The sequence below is a fragment of the Homarus americanus genome, unplaced genomic scaffold (genome assembly GCF_018991925.1).
Source record: "Homarus americanus isolate GMGI-L3 unplaced genomic scaffold, GMGI_Hamer_2.0 scaffold5589, whole genome shotgun sequence".
NCBI classification, from domain to species: domain Eukaryota; kingdom Metazoa; phylum Arthropoda; class Malacostraca; order Decapoda; family Nephropidae; genus Homarus; species Homarus americanus.
The window spans coordinates 1,035,675-1,053,890 of NW_024736650.1; the positions used below are offsets into that span (position 1 = coordinate 1,035,675).

At 38.1% G+C, this 18,216-nt stretch overlaps 1 protein-coding gene across 1 annotated transcript in view; it reads left to right on the forward strand.

Moving 5' to 3' along the window:
• Window positions 1-1,664: 1,664 nt before the first annotated feature.
• The window catches only part of LOC121872263 (E3 ubiquitin-protein ligase RING1-like), a 72,820-nt gene continuing 56,268 nt past the window's right edge, over window positions 1,665-18,216 (forward strand). The window contains exon 1 of the mRNA XM_042374929.1: window positions 1,665-1,808. The gene's annotated coding sequence lies outside the window, so the exon portion shown is untranslated. The remainder of the gene's footprint in view (window positions 1,809-18,216) is intronic.

An 18,216-nucleotide genomic window follows, 5' to 3' on the forward strand; every position in this document is an offset into this window, starting at 1 on the left:
ACGGCAGGCTGCATTAGGGACCTGTAAGAATGAAGGGCGAGCACTTACTAACAGTGACAACATCACATTTCAGGACGTTAAAGACGTAAATATGACTTCACCAGAGCAACACCTTCACTCAAAATAGGCCAGGAGTCCACCTACTTCTATTTCGATGAATTAATTTACTGTACACTCTGACGTTGAAACTGAAACTATGAACTCAGTTTCATTCTACTATTATCCTCACTAACAATGCTCTGACTCAGTTATCAAAAGCAAAATTAAATTGATTACAAAGGGTTGGATGGCAACAGATCCCAACATACAGCGTCTCTACGAAATCCGCGGATTATATTCAAAGGAAACAGAAAAACGGGGCACGTCAACTAATAACCCCAGAACTGATTGGTTTTTAATATGAATCGTCTGATTTCACGCTAACTGACGTGTACGACCATGGTCATTGCACTCTTACACTTCGTGACATTGAATCTCAGCAGTCATTTCTTCGACCATTCTTGGAGCCCACAGAGGTCCTTCTGCAGCTCTTCACAGGTCGTTCAGATATCCCTCGTAACGATCTTTAACAGTGAGTTACTTTCCCATCTGGAGCACTGCCTGGTCCCCGAGATATGCTACGGACTGTCAGTTGATTGAACATGTTCAAAGGAGGGCCACCAAACTGGTGCCTGCACTACGGCACCTCAGCTACCCTGAGAGATTAGAGCGCCTGAACTTGCCTAGCTCATATTACAGACGGTCAAAGGGAGACCTAATTGAGGTGTATAAGCATTTCAAAGGGCACTACTCGGTCGAGTGTCCTTACCTGGAGCTGGTGCATGCTTGCCCTACAGGGGGTTCCAGCTTAAGGTTGAAGATGCCGCAAATCCAGAAAACGGTGAGGGTGATCTTTACGGAGTGAGGGTTGTGATCTCGTGGATCAATCTGCCAGAGTTTTGTGAAGGCACCGAATGTGAGATGGTTCAAAGACCAGACTTGACCAGCATTGGAGCAGTTTCAGATACTTTCAAGAGCCAATGCATGCCTAGTACTCGCCACAGCGCGTAACAGAGACGTGGCCGAAATTGACTGGTCACCCAAGTGGTTAACGAGCTGATCCGTGGTGAAGAGGATAAAAGTAAAAAACGAAAGTAACTGAAATTCAGGACATGTGTTCGTAACAAAGAACCGGCTAGTAACCCGGCATGTGGCGATATGATAAGTTAAGAATAAAGATAATTAAACGATACCAGCATAGGTTACGTTAATTTACTTTGAAGTGCCTGAACATGCCCAGCATCTGTTGACGGTAGGAACCCGGGAGACAGCGACCGTCCGAACAAGTAACCTGACAAATAATTAAAACAACAAATATGAAAATATTAGTAAACTTAATCAAAGTAGTGCATGTTAATGTTACATATCGGATTTAGATGCTTTACACTGAAGCATACTTCTAGAATGTACACTAAAAAAGCAAATGGCATTTACTTTTACCATATACATAAGAAAATGTGGTGGAAAAATATGATTTGATGAAGTATAAGCATTACAAAAACTGAAGCATCTTTCAAAAAATTACAATATACGCGAACGTGAAAAATGCATTAAATTTTATAAAACAGTTGAGCATCAAAATTTTCTCATATTTTACCTTGGATCGTAAGAGAAAGTGAGAGAGGAAGCTTGTGATCCTCTTCCTCACAATACTGGCGTTTATGAGGCAGTGATTGTCAATCGTAAACAAAGTGGTCGCGTCGCTCAGTGGAGGTCTAATGTCTCAAATTAACTCTGGAGCAGACAGCTAAAGATACTGCCAGGATCAGGTAAGTTACGGTCGCTGATTTTGATTATTTCCGAATTAAAGTTTATTTGTCAGTCTTCCTCAAGCATTGTGTCTCCAAGTAAATGACACTAACGTCGAGTACCCTTTAGGTGATATACTAAATGAAATATTAGTGAGTTGTCATAGATGGCGGCCACAGGATAATACCGTAAGTATCGAGAGGAAATATTATGGAATACTCAGTAAGGTATTTTTGCAATTTCGGCCAATTGACGGCCGACTGTTTTAACCATCCCCAACCTTTAGATCTCCTTATTTGGAGCATTTCTAACCCCATTTCAACCAGGGGACAAACAATAATATCGCCAGAAATGAATTTAAAGTTTTTCCATACTTTCGGGGGTAACTCTAAAACTGATACTTTCCCCCGGAAATAAAGGTCAAATTCGATTAAATCAGACCAAAATACACAAAATAAATACATTTCTAAACTACTAGGGCATAATGGCCGAAACTGCAATTTTACCAGTAGTAATTTTGGTGTTAACAGCAATAATCAATTGGTAGAGAATTTAGGGATAATTCAAGGTTTCTGTAAAATTTTTGGGTAATTATATAGGACTAACCAGCCGGTCCGACTAATTACCCAAATGTACCCAAATGTAGCCGCAATGAAGTCAAATAATGGTCCTACATGAATAGATCGGACTGCCAACCACTTCTCGACTAGTATTTGGTGTCAAAGTCACAAAAAATTGGAAAACTTAATTTAAACTGAATTAATAGATTGCGTGCTTGTACCGAGGGCGCGAGTAATTACCCAAATGAACCCAAATGTAGTCGCAATGAAGTCAAATGATGCTCCTACAAGCGTAAATCGGGCTGTGAATCACTTCTCGATTATTATTTGGTGTCATAAAGTCACAAAAAACTGGTAAACTTAATTTAATCTGAGTTGTGTTAGGTTAGGTACATGCACTCGATCTATTAACTCAGATTAAATTAAGTTTACCAATTTTTTGTGACTTCGTGACACCAAATACTAGCCGAGGTTAGGTTAGGTTAGGTACATGCACTCGATCTATTAACTCAGATTAAATTAAGTTTACCAATTTTTTGTGACTTCGTGACACCAAATACTAGTCGAGAAGTGATTGGCAGTCCGATTTATTCTTGTAGGACCAACATTTGACTCCATTGCGGCTACATTTGGGTACATTTGGGTTCATTTCGGTAATTACTCGCTCCCTCGGTACATGCACGCGATCTGTTAACTCAGATTAAATTAAGTTTACAATTTTTTGTGACTTCGTGACACCAAATACTAGTCGAGAAGTGATTGGCAGTCCGATTTATTCATGTAGGACCATTATTTGACTTCATTGCGGCTACATTTGGGTACATTTGGGTAATTAGTCAGACCCCTAACCAGCGGCCGAAATTGATTGATAACAATTATAAAAACGCCGGATTTTCCCTGTTATTTTATAGAGGACACGGTTATTTTTCGTTATCCACCCATCACCTATTTTTCACATGAAAATTTTTTTTTTTTTTTTTGCTAATTTTCTTGCTGTTTTAGATAATTCTGACATTTATCTTTGGAACAAATCACCTTTTTTTTCTTGTTTTTAAGTTAGGTTAGGTTGGTTGGTTGGTTCCTTTGGTATGGGAATAGGTTATTTTTGGTGTATTACTCAAATCTGACCTCCATTTTTTGTGTAAATTAGGGTTTCTGTTAAATAAAAATGTTAATTTGGGGGAAAAAAAATTCATTTGCACAAAAATGGATGTCAGATTTGAGTAATACACCAAAAATAACCTATTCTCATACCAAAGGAACCAACCAACCAATCTAACCTAACTTAAAAACAAGAAAAAAAAAAGTGATTTGTTCCAAAGATAAATGTCAGAACAGACCTAACCAAACAAACCTACCTAACTTAAAAACAAGAAAAAAAAAAGTGATTTGTTCCAAAGATAAATGTCAGAACAGACCTAACCAAACAAACCTACCTAACTTCCTTACCCCCTGGTATATTAAACAGAAAGAACTTACTATGATATTGTGAAATTTGAGGGATTTTCTGGACATGAGATGATACGGCCACATCGGTGTTATACAGCCCGGGCAGTGGAGTGATTTATTGTGATGGTGGGAAACATCGAGCTACAGCGTTGAGGAAGTAGATGAAAAAATTTCTTTATGATCTGAAAGCACAGGAATTCCCGCAGTGTGGACAGTCTCTATTTAAAGGAACAATGCTGTTGTCTTTGAACAATTAAAGGGTCTCGTTGTCTTTATCCCTAAATTCACAAATTACGTACATTTAAGACTGGCGACAACCTTAACACGACATGCTGAAAAACAAACTGCCCCGGGCGCTGTAAAAGCGCCTCAGCTAAGCGTGGCCTCCTTACCGCCTGGAAGACAAACTAGTGCGCACCTAGGTGCCTAATTATATATGAAATGAAAAATTTGCACAATAAATTACTATCATTTCAGAACTCTGATGAAAATAATGTAAAAAATAAACTAATAAAAATAGCTCGTCCGCAGGTTAGTCGTATATATTCACCAATTTTAGTTTCGGTCCTGTTTATATAGATATCCAAACCACTTTTTTTTTTTTTTATCTAACATAACTTAACCTGATATTATTATCGTTTTGGTCATGCGGTGAATTTTAGGATTTTAAGTTTAGGTTAGGTTCCGTTGTTTTATTTTGTGTGTGTTTTGAACGATTCTGATCTACTTCCAAATAGGTGTCTGACTGAAACGATACTTTTACTCCTAACCTAATCTAACCTAACCTAACCTAACTTTACCTAACGAACCTAGCCATAGAACCCAGGAACTATATCTAACTAAATATAAATTCCAAAGATTCCCCGGATGACCAAAACTATATTAATACCATATTAGGTACAGTCGGGGTCAAAAGCCTTGAACACTTAGCAATATCTGGTATCTACTTCTGAGTTATACATACAGTATATGATTGGGATATACTAATAACACTACTTGTCATCACATATTATGCCTGAACCACAAAATGGGATAAAACTCTCCTTAATACCTAAGATCTTCGGGTACTTACATGCCAAATACTGTCAAGTGTTCAAGACTTTTGACCCCGACTGTACATTATTAATTTATAACAGAAGTGTACACAATGAAAGTTATCATAAAGTCATTTAGATTTATAGCGACAGTTGGATTTCGGGGTGAACTAATAAAAAAATATTTCTGAATTTTTTTTTTTTTTTTTTTTTTTTAGTCTTCCCAAAAATAAAATGAATGCAGTCCAACTCGGCCTATTGCCAACTCGCACCATCAAATACCAACTCAGACCATCTCGAATAACCAACTCGGACTAAAAAGTATAAGTAAAGGTTTACAGATTTATTTTTGCATGGATGATAAAAGTACAAAAGTACAATGATAAAAAGCAGCATAGGTGTACAAACATTACTGATAAACAGCCATGTGATGTGTGTAGCCATTGAATAGAATCACAAGAAAATACTTAAAAGTTTACCCTTTAATCTATGCATGAATGACAAAAGTTCACTGTTAAAAAGCAGCATAAAAGTACAAGCATTACAGATAAACAGTCACGAGATCTGAGGTTGACGAGTTCCACAACAATGTTCCCACAGAGGGCGACCTCACTTTACCTGGTGACTTGACAACGATAACCTCACAAAATATGGCTGTTGAGGATGACCTGATCACGAGATCTGATGTTGACGAGTTGCGCAACAATTTAAATAATGAGTTACTTGATGCACAAAGGCAGAACATACCATACAGAAAACTCAGAGCAGACAACAATGACCCTAAATGGGTAAATAATTATTTAAAGAATATTATTGGCCAAAGGAAGGCTATAGGTAAGAGAATAAATCGTGGTGAAGTTTACCTCCGAGATGATTATAGGATTATTATTGGCCAGTAGGGTTAAGACTGAGATAAGAAAAGCAAATAGGAATAATGAATTGAGGGTAGCAAGGGAGGCAAATCAAACACCAAGGGATTCTTGCAAATGTATCAAACTAAAAAACACGAGACAAGATTGGACCAATACGATGGAGAAATGGGCATTAATCTGAACAGATATTTTTCAACAATTTTCACCATCGAAAATTTAAACATGATACCCGAGGTACCGACTATATACAGAGATAGTGAAGAAACTGGATTAAGCGAGATAGTAGTGACTAGTAACGATGTTAGTAAGCAATTAGACAAGCTAAAGCCTATTAAGTCACCAGGTCCTGATGAGATATTTGCCAGAGTATTAAAGGCATGTAAGGGAGAGCTTAGTATGCCATTAGCAAATTTTTTTAACATGTCATTAAACATGGGTGTAGTAAAAGAATCCTGGAGGATAGCGAATGTGATACTGATTTTCAAGAAGGGAGATAGATCACTATCCTCTAACTACCGTCCAATCAGTTTAACATCAATTGTAGGCAAATTACTGGAAGCAATTATTTCAATCTATTCGAAATCACCTGGAGAAGCACAAGTTATGAATGTGAATCATGGTTCATTGATCAAGTTCTACTAACATACTCATAAAATTCGTCCTTCAAACCGATTGAATCCTCGGTATTCACTCATTCTCACTCTTCGTATTTCACTGAACCAAAAGGGACATAAAGCAAATCTCAAACTCATTCCTGAACCTCTAGTCACCTACTTGCTTGAGGTGTACAAGGTGTGCCGAGTTAGTAATGTGTGGGCCCATTGGTTATTTAAGATAGGCCAAGTTGGCTAACTGCGTGGGCCAAGTTGATTCTTTAAGATGGGCTGAGATGGAGGTACAGTACATCAAATAAAACTATGTCCATTAAACATAAGGAGCAAAATTTAAGCAAATAAAAAAAAATTTTTGTCTAGTTAGTGGATGGAGTAAAGAGTAAGATTTACCGATTAATTTTTAGGCTATACAAGTAGCAGGAAATTTATTACCAAAATAAGTTTTTCTTCTTTAATTTTTTCTTGTTAACAGTCAAAAAGGTAATCTGGATATGGCTAACACCGGAAGGCATTCAATTTTGTTCATTTTACTACATGCTCTCCTATTTGCTAGAAAGAAGCCAAGTAGAAGATCTCCCATTGGTTATATTGTGGTCTTGAGAAGGCATATCTGTCATTGGCTGTGGCTATAATATGACCGAATGGATTTGTCATTGGCTGTACATATTTATAAGAACCAAATAGAACCTGACCTAACCAACCAAGGAAATCTACCTAACCTTAACTAACTTCCTAGCCGGGGGGCCAGACCCACGTCATATTAAACAGAAAGTACTTATTTTGATACAGTATTTGGTACCAATGAAAGCAAATTGTTGATGCGTCGTGGTGTATTTTACTTTTTTTGTGGATGTGAGTGTACGATCGAACCAAGCCGGTCAGTTGTAATCAAACAGAGCAGTTGACAACACGTGTCGACTTGGTAGGTCTTTCGTGGGAATATTTACGGTAATTAATTTTTTCACGTATACCATAAAGCACGTAGGGACATTATTTTATTGTCATATGATCAGTTTTTTGCCGTACCATAACCCCACAGTTTCGCTCATCCTTCATACCCTGCCCACTACACTGTACCCTCTTTAATTTGGATCGTTATACAGGTAATTCAGTTTTCAGCTTAATTCGTATGTTTGTTTGTTTGTTTTTCAAAAATGAATTAAACGATTTGAATTTGAAATAAATCTGAAATAACTATTTATTATATACAGGTACATAAAACGACATAAGTAAATTTGCTGACGGCACTAAAATAGGGCATGTAATTAAGTCTGACAAGGACACCGCAAAACTACAGGAAGATCTAAACAAATTCTTTGCATGGTTTGAAAAATGGCAGATGAAATTTTATGTGGATAAATGTAAAGTACTGTACTTAGTCTAGGAGATGTAAACAGAGAAACCAGATACAGGCAGCCCCCGACTTACAACGAGGTTAGGGACCCAAATCCAGGTCGTAAGTCGAAAATGCAAAAAGTAATACATAGAAAATCTAAAATGAAATACAGTACAGTATTACCCCGCTTTACTCGGGTTTTTTTATGCGTTTCCACGTTTACGCGGTGCATGTACTCTTTTACGCGGAGAGCGGCACGGGTAAGGTGCGCACAAGGTCGCCCAGTCATCAAAACATTACCGAGTTCTTCACTCGCCACCCACCACAGCCGGCCCAAGTCAGTGATAGTGAGGATATGGACTTATTTGGACTTTGAGGGGTTTGACAAAGAGGCCCTGCAAGCCTCTGTGGTGGATAGTGATACAAGTGATACAGGTGAGGGCCAATAATCTGCCCTCTGCCTCGGAACCAACCCCCCATCCCCGTGTGCCCAGCCATCTTTTCTACTAATGTAAGTGTTAAAAAACCTAATATTATTGATATATCTCTTAATTATTAATTGTGTGTGCATACCATCATAAAATTAAGAAGTTATTTTTACTACAATGTAGGTATTGTGTCTGAAAAAGTGGAGTTTGGGGGTCGGCCCAGTCTCTATTTCAATTAATCCCATATGTTCTGTTGTTCACTTTTCGCGTTTCCCGCTTTATGCGGGCCTCCATGGGTTCAATTGACCGCGTAAAGCGAGGTTTCACTGTACAGTAAAAGTAATCAATAATGAAAAATGAATACAGTGTTACTGTGCACTTACCTTTAATGTAGTCAGCTGAATGCACACGGGGCCCCAACAATTTTTTTAATTAAACATGGAGACTACATTAATTGGATGAAGCAGAGGAGACAGGGCTGGGTGGGTCATCAATGTCGCTTGCTTCAGACAGGCTGACATACTTGCTTGTTGAAGGTATTGGATCATCTTTAGGGCGTGAAGCACCGGTGGGGCGTGAGGAGACTGCAGTGGGGGACTTCTTAAAATATATGTCCAATTTAGACAGCACAGTTTGCCTTTTCTTTTCATTGTAAATCTCCCTGTAGCAAGCAAGTGCATCTTGGATCATTCTGTCAACTTTTGCAAAATGCTCAACATTTTGATCCAATTCTTCAAACATTTGCATCCCCTTATTAATAGTAGCAAATGCCTCTGCCATTTGTTTCTTCTGAGCACCACCAGAACTCTCACTTTTACACTTGCCAGTCATTTTAAAGGAAATTAGAACAAAAATATTGAAAATATTGTCAGTACACTACCAACAACAACGACGGCCAAACACCAACTGAGCACTCTATGGCTTGGACGCTGTACACCACGAGGCGGCCCAGCCCACGCCACGCTCTCGTAAGGGACGGAAACGTTTCGGTACTGGAAAATACGTACGAAATTTGAAAAAAAATTGGGTACGACTGAGGTGGTCATATGTCCGGGTGGTCGTATGTTGAGTAGGTCATAAGTCGAGGAGTACCTGTACCTGTATCAGATGAACAGCGTTGTTATAGAGAAATCTGACTGAGAGAAAGATTTAGGATTAATGATAAGTAGGAATCTTAAACAAAAACAACAATGTGTATTTGCTCGAAACAAGGTTATCAAAGTACTTGGGTTCATACAAAGGAGTGCTAGTTACAAGACTAGTGAGGTTATCCTAAAACTGTATCTTGTGCTTGTGAGACCTCACTTGGATTATGCAGTTCAGTTCTGGCCACCATACTACAGAATGGATATAGAATCCCTAGAAAGAATTCAGAGGAGAATGACAAGACTGATCCCAGGCATTAGGAACCTTGCATACAGAGACTGGTTAAACCATCTTAATTTGCACTCCCTCAAAAGACGTAGGGGGAGGGGCGATGTGACCAAAGTGTGTAAATGGAAGTCGGGGCTAAACAAAGGGGACATTACAAAGGTACTCAAACTATCCAACCAGGAGCGAACTCATAGCAATGGTTTTAAATTAGACAAATTTAGTTGTAGGCGTGAGATAGGTACCCGGTAAATATTGGTTTGGAAGTAGAGTAGTGGATAAGTGGAACAAGTTACCAAACATCATCATTAACTCGAATATGCTGGATAGCTTCAAACATGGGTTGGATGGATATATGAGCGATAGGGGTTGGGTGTAAATGGGACTGCCCAGTATGGACCAATAGGCCTGCTGCTGTTTCCTCCATTCTTATGTTCTTATGTTTTGGGAATATATTATGAAATAGATTAAGATGAATGAATTATAGGAAAAGAATGTGAATTATATTAGGATAATGTACAAAACTACATTTGGTGTGTAGCTGGGGAGAGGAGGAGGAGGGAGGGAAGGCAACTCACCACCTCCCACTCAGCAGCCCGCGATCCCTTTATAACAACAGTACAGTATGCAATTTACCATAATTCCCATATTATTTAGGTTCATTTGGTGCTGGCTTAGTAAAACATTATTAAAAAATAATACATTTTCCCCCAAAAAATCCCACACTCAATCCCAGAATTGAGCTACTGCACTGTAGTATGTTCTCAGACTCTTATTTACATATATTCTCAGACTCTTATTTACAGAGCAGTAACAGCTGATTGGTCCTGCTGACCCGCTCTCCCTAATAATGTCACTCGCACTCACTATCTCTCAAGCACCGTTGTTGTCACTGCTCAAGAGGGTTGGTGCTTACCACAGGGTCTGTCTTGAGCACTTAGTACAGTAAATAATATTGTAGTGTAATTATCAGAACTTAATACTAAAGATTATTGTATTGTACAATGCATCTCCACATACTCTGGTTTATTCACTGATGAGTTGTCTAAGTGCAAAACTATCCAAATCGAGCTATCATATTTCAATAATTCTCAAAATAGGAATTAGAAAGTAAATTGGTACTAGACACTGGTTTAGTAGTGCTGTTAATGTGTGTACAGTGGTCCCTCGGTTAACGAACACAATTCGTTCCAGAAGGTCGTTCGTTAACCGAAACCATCATTTCAATGGGATTTTGGGTAATTGGTTCCAGCTCACCGAAAATTACATACAAACTAAAAATAAATGCGGAAAAGTACACTTACTTTGAGGTGTGCATGTAGAAAGCTCCTGGTTGATGATGATGGGAATTAGAAGTGGGGATGGAGGAGAAGGGAGAAGAGAAGGCAGTGGGGTGGAAGAGAAATCACCCCATGCTTCATGCTGACATTTCACCCCAAAAAATTTAAGTTCACTTGGTGTAATTCAAGATTATTTTCTTTAAATCAACACTGAACTGCACTATATATTGTCAATATGAAAACTAAATTTCAGAATGACCAATAATTGTACTGTAAAAATGTAAAAAATTTTTATGTTCAAGAGAATCTCAAGCAAGATGCTTCCTCTACTGAGCAGAGACACAAGCTGATGCCATTCTGGGTGAGTCAAGTGGCTGTTTGGCTCGCTAAAAACTAGTTCCCTGTACTTCAATTATGTTAAATAATTGTTAAAATGACTAAAAATTTTAATATAAGACTTTTAAAATTATTGAATAGTACAACCTTCTTGATATTTACTCAAATGGTAACGAATTTAAGCCCTAAAACCGATTACTGTATTGGCGGACTAATACTCCAGCTGGTGAGCAGGCAAAAACATGTTGACACGAATTCGTTAACCTAATTTTTGTTCGTTAATCGAGTTGAATATTCTTATGGAAGGTAATTCGTTAACCGAGGCGTTCATTAACCGAGGGATCACTGTAGAAGCTGACTTAACTAACCAAAGAAACCTACCTAACCTTACCTAACTTCTGGACCCCCCGCCATATTAAATAGAAAATACTTTTTAGACATTTGAGACCAATGAAAGCAACTTTGTTTAAGCGTCGTGGTGTAATTTTATGTATTTTGTATACAGTACGTGTATTCCCTTAAGGGGAGCGTCCGGCTAAAGCACAAAATTCGTTAATATGGGATCAATCAATATCAATTTCCTGTCAGCAGTTAAGGAAACCAGATGCAGTACATTGTTGCTATACCCCTGAATCGGTTCTGTCTAATCCCTGATATCTGATTTTTCCCTAATACAGGGTATTTTCATAAATTTTCAAAATCCTACTTCTCCATAACTTCTTGCTAAATTACGTTGAAATTCATGTGTAATATAGGTAATTTACTCTTCTTGAACGTGTCGTATATATATATATATATATATATATATATATATATATATATATATATATATATATATATATATATATATATATATATATATATATATATATATATATATATATACAATGAAAACGTGGATAAGATAAATCTTGATAAAATCACACGGGAAAATGGAAACAACGGAGCACCTTAGCTTTCGTCTTTATTCAAGACATCTTCAGAGGCAACTGGACTACATGGACAGAGAGAGGCTTAAATATACAGGGTGACCTTAAAAACATGAGGTCAGGTCATAATGATGTCATCCACTAATCCCCACACCAACACACACGTAGAGGAGCTTAAGAGAAGGGGGGTGACGTGACTAGTCAGGTCAGGTCAAAAATAAGGGACCCACAAAATAACTATCATACATCTAGATCAAAGGTTTTCAAAGCATTTTTAACCTTGGGCCACTGACAAATAAATTTATGTAACATATTATCAGTTTTGAACTGACCATCACTAAGGTTTATTGATTTTAATTCCTTAATCAAACTAGCTTCAACCAGAAGTCTTTCTGTGACACAAGATGATTTAAATACTTCTTAGCTTTTTTCCCAAGCAATGGGGTGATTATTATTCCTAACATGAACGAACAAGGCACTGCTTTCAGATGCTGTTCTGATATTATACTTATGTTGTTTGATTCTGAGCTGCAGTGTTTTTCCTGTTTGTCCTACATAATTACAATTACATTTGCTACATGGAATACAATAAACACTTCCATTTACATTCAAACTTGGGCTATTCCTTATTAACATATTGGTAATGGTAGAGTCATACTTGAAAACAACATTAATATTTAGAAGCTTGAGGGACCGAACTAACGGGACAAGTTCATTACGATAGGGCAGAGTCAAAATATTCTTAAGTGTAGGAACTTGTCTGGTTTGAGAGGAATGAAAGGATTTTTTAGCCCTTTTAAAACAACGATCAACAAACACAGAAGGGTACCCGAGTTTCTGTGCAATGGAACGAATGTGTTTCAATTCATCGTCAATAAATTCAGAGTCACAAATACGCAGACATCTTAAGAACATAGCAGAAAAAACTGACATTTTGGTAGACTCAAGGTGATTCGATAAATAGTGAATGAAACTGTCTACCTGTGTGGGCTTTCTATATACCTTAAATTTATAGTTTTGGCCATTTCTCATGATAAGCATATCAAGGAATGGAAGGGATCCATTTATTTCTCTTTCAATTTTGAATGTGATACTTGGGACAATATCATTAATGTAATGAGACAAATCTCACAAGAAGAAGATTACATATAGGTAGAATATTGATAGTATAAGAGTATAAAAGAGAGGAAGATTTTGGTAGCGTGGCCGTGATAGTTATTTACACTTATCTTATCTTATACGTCAATACACATCTATTACGTCTTAAGGGCGACTTCTCAAACACCGCTTCGTTACAACTCTTTATTAATTACGAACATGACATGGACACATTGATAACACCTTCTATTGAAGTTACTAGGACATTATATTTACGTTACTAGGACATCATATTACGTTACTAGACACTCTGATTCTCGGACACGAACATGAAATGAATACACTTCCCACGTAAGTAACTCATCCCATGGAAAGCTCTGACAAACACTCACGTGACCTAGGGGAGGCCTAGCAGGTGGTCCTGGGTTGTCTCTATGGGAGACTGCTTAGCTGGGCGCCGGAGGGAAGTCTCGGTCCTGACCGGAGGCGACCGGAGGCGGCTTGCCTCCGGCCCCTGACTTCTCTCGAGCAGGACTCGGGACGTGGTAGCTGGCCCTTCTTGGTTACAAGACACACTCTCTCTCTGTCTCTCTCTGCCTCTCTCTGCCAGAGGGAGGACTAAGACGTCCTATATATTGGGAGGCGAGCCGTCAGGTTGAGCCGATTGGGGGGGGGGGGGCGGCGAAGGGTCTCCTTACATTTGCCCTCGCTAATGTAGGGTCAGGTCTGGACTTCTTCTGCGGTGTAGGCCATTGTGTATATTGGGAGAGAGCCGGCCGGTGCCCCCTTACATGTATGACATGGGAGGGGAGCCTGGCTGATTTATAACCCTTGGTCAGCCGTGAGAGTTACCCTACACTTGACCTCCCTAATGTCGGGTCAAGTCTGGACTGTCTCTGAGATGCAAGCTGTGGTCTGACAACCCATCACTACATTAAGCTTGTCTAAAAATTCCAATGGGTCACTGTTTCTAGGCCAAAGACAAAGAACATCATCTACATATCTATACCATGGAGGAATAAAGTCCACTATATTGGGTAGTAATCTCGACTCAAAAAACTCCATATAAATACAGGCTAGAGGAGCAGAAAGACAATTACCCATGCTCATGCCAAATATTTGCTTGTAGAACTTCCCATTTGCTCTAAACACATTGTCAGTTACGCATAACTCTATCAATTTCAGGAAAGTATCATGTTCAATAGTTAAATCTAACAGTTGTAATTTATCTTTGAGAAATGAAAGTAAGTCTTTCACAGGTACTCTAGTGAACAGTGAATTTACATCAAAACTTATTAATTCGCAAGGTTCATTGTGTTTAATTGATATATATATATATATATATATATATATATATATATATATATATATATATATATATATATATATATATATATATATATATATATATATATATATATATATATATATATATATATATATATATATATATCTCGGCTTATAAGACGGAATTTGAACATTAAAAAAATCTGCCCAAAGTTAGGGGGTCGTCTAAACCACCAAGTATAAAATTCTTACCTCTTAAATATTGTGGTTTAGTGTGTCAAGAGTGGTGATGGAAACATCGTAAGCCACTCACAAGGTCTTACCACTAATTATTTTATACTGAAACTTACGTTTGGCAAGCTGGATTCAAATTAAGATTACCGGTATATTAAAATAATAAAAATGTATTATAAACCTGTCTAACATACCGTAAAAGAGAATTATACCCCTGTAATAAACACAGCTATCATCACACACCCCTCCCCACGCCCCCCCCATTTGCCAGTGAGGAGACAAGAAAGGGAAAGTGACCGCGAGATTGGGCTATTTTTAGCCGTGGAGGTGGTCAGTAATGCATATCGGTATATTTACTGATAATAATACTTATCTCCTATAAATAATTAATTTAAAATTTATTTTTTTACAAGGAATATTCAGTAAATGACTGCATTAATTCTTGAAACTACCGACAGTTAAATACAGACGCTTAAGTGACGTCACTAGTGTTTACACTACACCAGCTGGTAACATTTGATGCCATTACTTGAAGTGAATTGGCCTTATTTTAAGTAACTAACTATAAATAAATACAAAAATTAAAAAAAAAGATCAAAACTGAGAAATAATATACTGTATGTATGTTGTGTTGTCAAAGTAAGAGGAACAATTGAAACTGCAATTCGGTAAATCTATTTCAAGTAAATGGAAAATAAGCAAACATGTTATTTACCAAGACGCTTCCCTCTGGCTCAGGGTGAGATGGAGGGGAGATAAGGCTATTTATAGCTCGTCTGAAGTGGCCAGTACCCTAATGCACCATAAATAATTCATTGAACATTCATTTTTTGTACATAGTATATTCAGTATATATATATATATATATATATATATATATATATATATATATATATATATATATATATATATATATATATATATATATATATATATATATATATATATATATATATATATATATATATTTCTGATTATCGCTTTCTTATTGGGTGCATTAATTTTTACCTAACTTACCATTTTTTCCTCCAAATATTTATAAAGGTAAATCATCAAATAATAAACCAAGCCAAATATAAAGAAAATCTATATGTTCAGCCATGCACAATATGTTATTCTACTACTGTACTTAGTTATTGTTTTATTAGAATTGGCCCATAAATGGCCGATCCTTAGGGATGTGAATGTTAGAAAACCTAGTTTTGAAATATGGGCCGATAAAGGTGAAGAGAGCAACTCACAATTGTACCTCTGTCTTGCATGTTTCACAGTGAGGACTAATAATGGTTTACACCAGCACTCTCTGTTTACATCATGTGATCAGTTGAATCGTGCGGTTTCTGTCAATTACTCCGTGATTTTCACTATTTTCTCCAATTTTGTTGTTCGCGATGAATACAGAAAGCGTTCTGGTGATCTAATTGCCGCTGTTAAACGTAAAATAGGTTTACAAGAACGCAACTAATGCGTTGTAGCCCGCGCCTTCCTAGCGACTGGCCGAGCTGTTATTGTGTGCTTTTTTGGGTGGTGCTACCACCTTATTTAGTCAAGATAATGGCCTCTACCTCTACTGGGGTCCTACTGGTGCTGGTGGGGGTGGGACAGACCCACCTAAACGGCCAAATAAGGAAAAGGAGAAGCGGGACTATCATAAGGGAGTTAAGTTTGCCAAGTACTCAATGCAGGATATGCAACGTGTGATTAAATTACTTGAGGAAGGCCTAAAAACTAGTTTCCAGAAAGTACAATCAAGTCAATAAAGGCAGAATTTGTAACATTTGGAGGTTATAAATGGGAAAATCAGAGGTTGATGTAGAGTAGCCAGTCTATATCGTTGTCATGGGTGATTGTCATGGGTTGCGTTAGGCTTACCCACGCAACCAACTCCAAAGTTTGTTTTACTAGAGATAAGACGCCCGGCGAGGCATAACTGGGACACGTATTTTCAATTAGGTATGTTAGCCAGCCTTTGGGGGGGTGGGCAGTGAAACAGTGTTGTACTGTTCATCGCTTCACACCCAAAAACCTCATTTTTAAGTAGTATCCCTCCTGAAAGGGAGCGGGACACCTCACCACACAGAGTCCTCCACCGCCACTCCGTCCTGTGGATCATCGTCGACACGAGACTAAGTGTGTTAACCTAGGTTGTTATCCCCGTGGAAATATCACGTGTGGATGCCTGGTTGCGACAAGAGCAATCCAGGCTGGCCTATCAAACCTACAGTAAATGGTTAATTAATTCATGCTTACAGAGTTCTGCACAACACCCGTCTACAGTGACCGTGATCGACACGAGACTAAGTGTGTTAACCTAGGTTTGTTATCCCCGTGGAAATATCACGTGTGGAAGCCTGGTTGCAACAAAAGCAAACCAGGCTGGTCTATTGCACCTAAATGGTTAATTCAAGTCACGCTTACCAGTTCTCCTTGCCGCGACAACCGTCTACAGTGACTGTCAGTGACGCGAGACTATGTGTGGTAACCCAAGAGTACTTTTTGTTGTTATAGCTCGTGGAAAGAAGTTCTTATGTGGAAGCCTGGTTGCAACAAAAGCAATCCAGGCTGGCAGTAAATGTATCACTTGAAGAATTAAGGCTCTGTTAAGTCATACCCACAGTAGAGTAATCACATGTGCCCCCAAGTTGAAAATTCCCTCTTTTAGAAGATTAACTTTATTACAGCGTGAACGTGAGTGAATCATATATCCATGCAAATAGTAAATCATTGTATGGAAGCTTGACAAATAAATGTAAGTGCAATTATCTGCCCGTATCTGTGATCCTATCTTATTATTACTAAAGGTAATACTGATTGGTTATGACAAAGTACAGTATAACCAATAACTGAGATAGATGTTGAAAATTAATGGAATTCATTAAATCATCATTTATCAAGTATAAATCATGGAATGTCGAGTGGTGGAGTGAACTTCTACGTAGATACACCATAATCTCCTGTAAGTAATCAGTGTGAAGGTATCGAACTCTACGGTAAGAAATAAGAAATACAGTGAACCCTCACTTTACGCGGTCAATTGAACCCACGGCGGCCCACGTAAAGTGAACAACATAACATATGGGATTAATTGAAATAGAGACCGGGCCGACCCCCAAACTCCACTTTTTTAGACACAATACCTACGTTGTAATAAAAATAACTTCTTAATTTTATGATGGTATGCACACACAATTAATAATTAAGAGAAATATCAATAATATTAGGTTTTTCAACACTTACATTAGTAGAAAAGATGGCTGGGCACACGGCGATGGGGGGTTGGTTACGAGGCAGAGGGCAGATTATTGGCCCTCACCTGTATCACTTGTATCAATTGTATCACTCTCCACCAAAGAGGCTTGCAGGGCCTCTTTGTCAAACCCCTCTAAGTCCATATCCTTACTATCATTATCACTATCACTGACTTGGGCCGCGTAAAAGGGTACACACACCGCGGAAAATGAGCATTCCGGTTTCGGCAAGGTACCGTGTAAACGTGGAAACGCGTAAAGTGAAACCGCGTAAAGCGGGGGTTTACTGTACGATATATTATTATCTTTATATACAGTCGGCCCTTAACATACGCGGGGGTTACGTAACAGA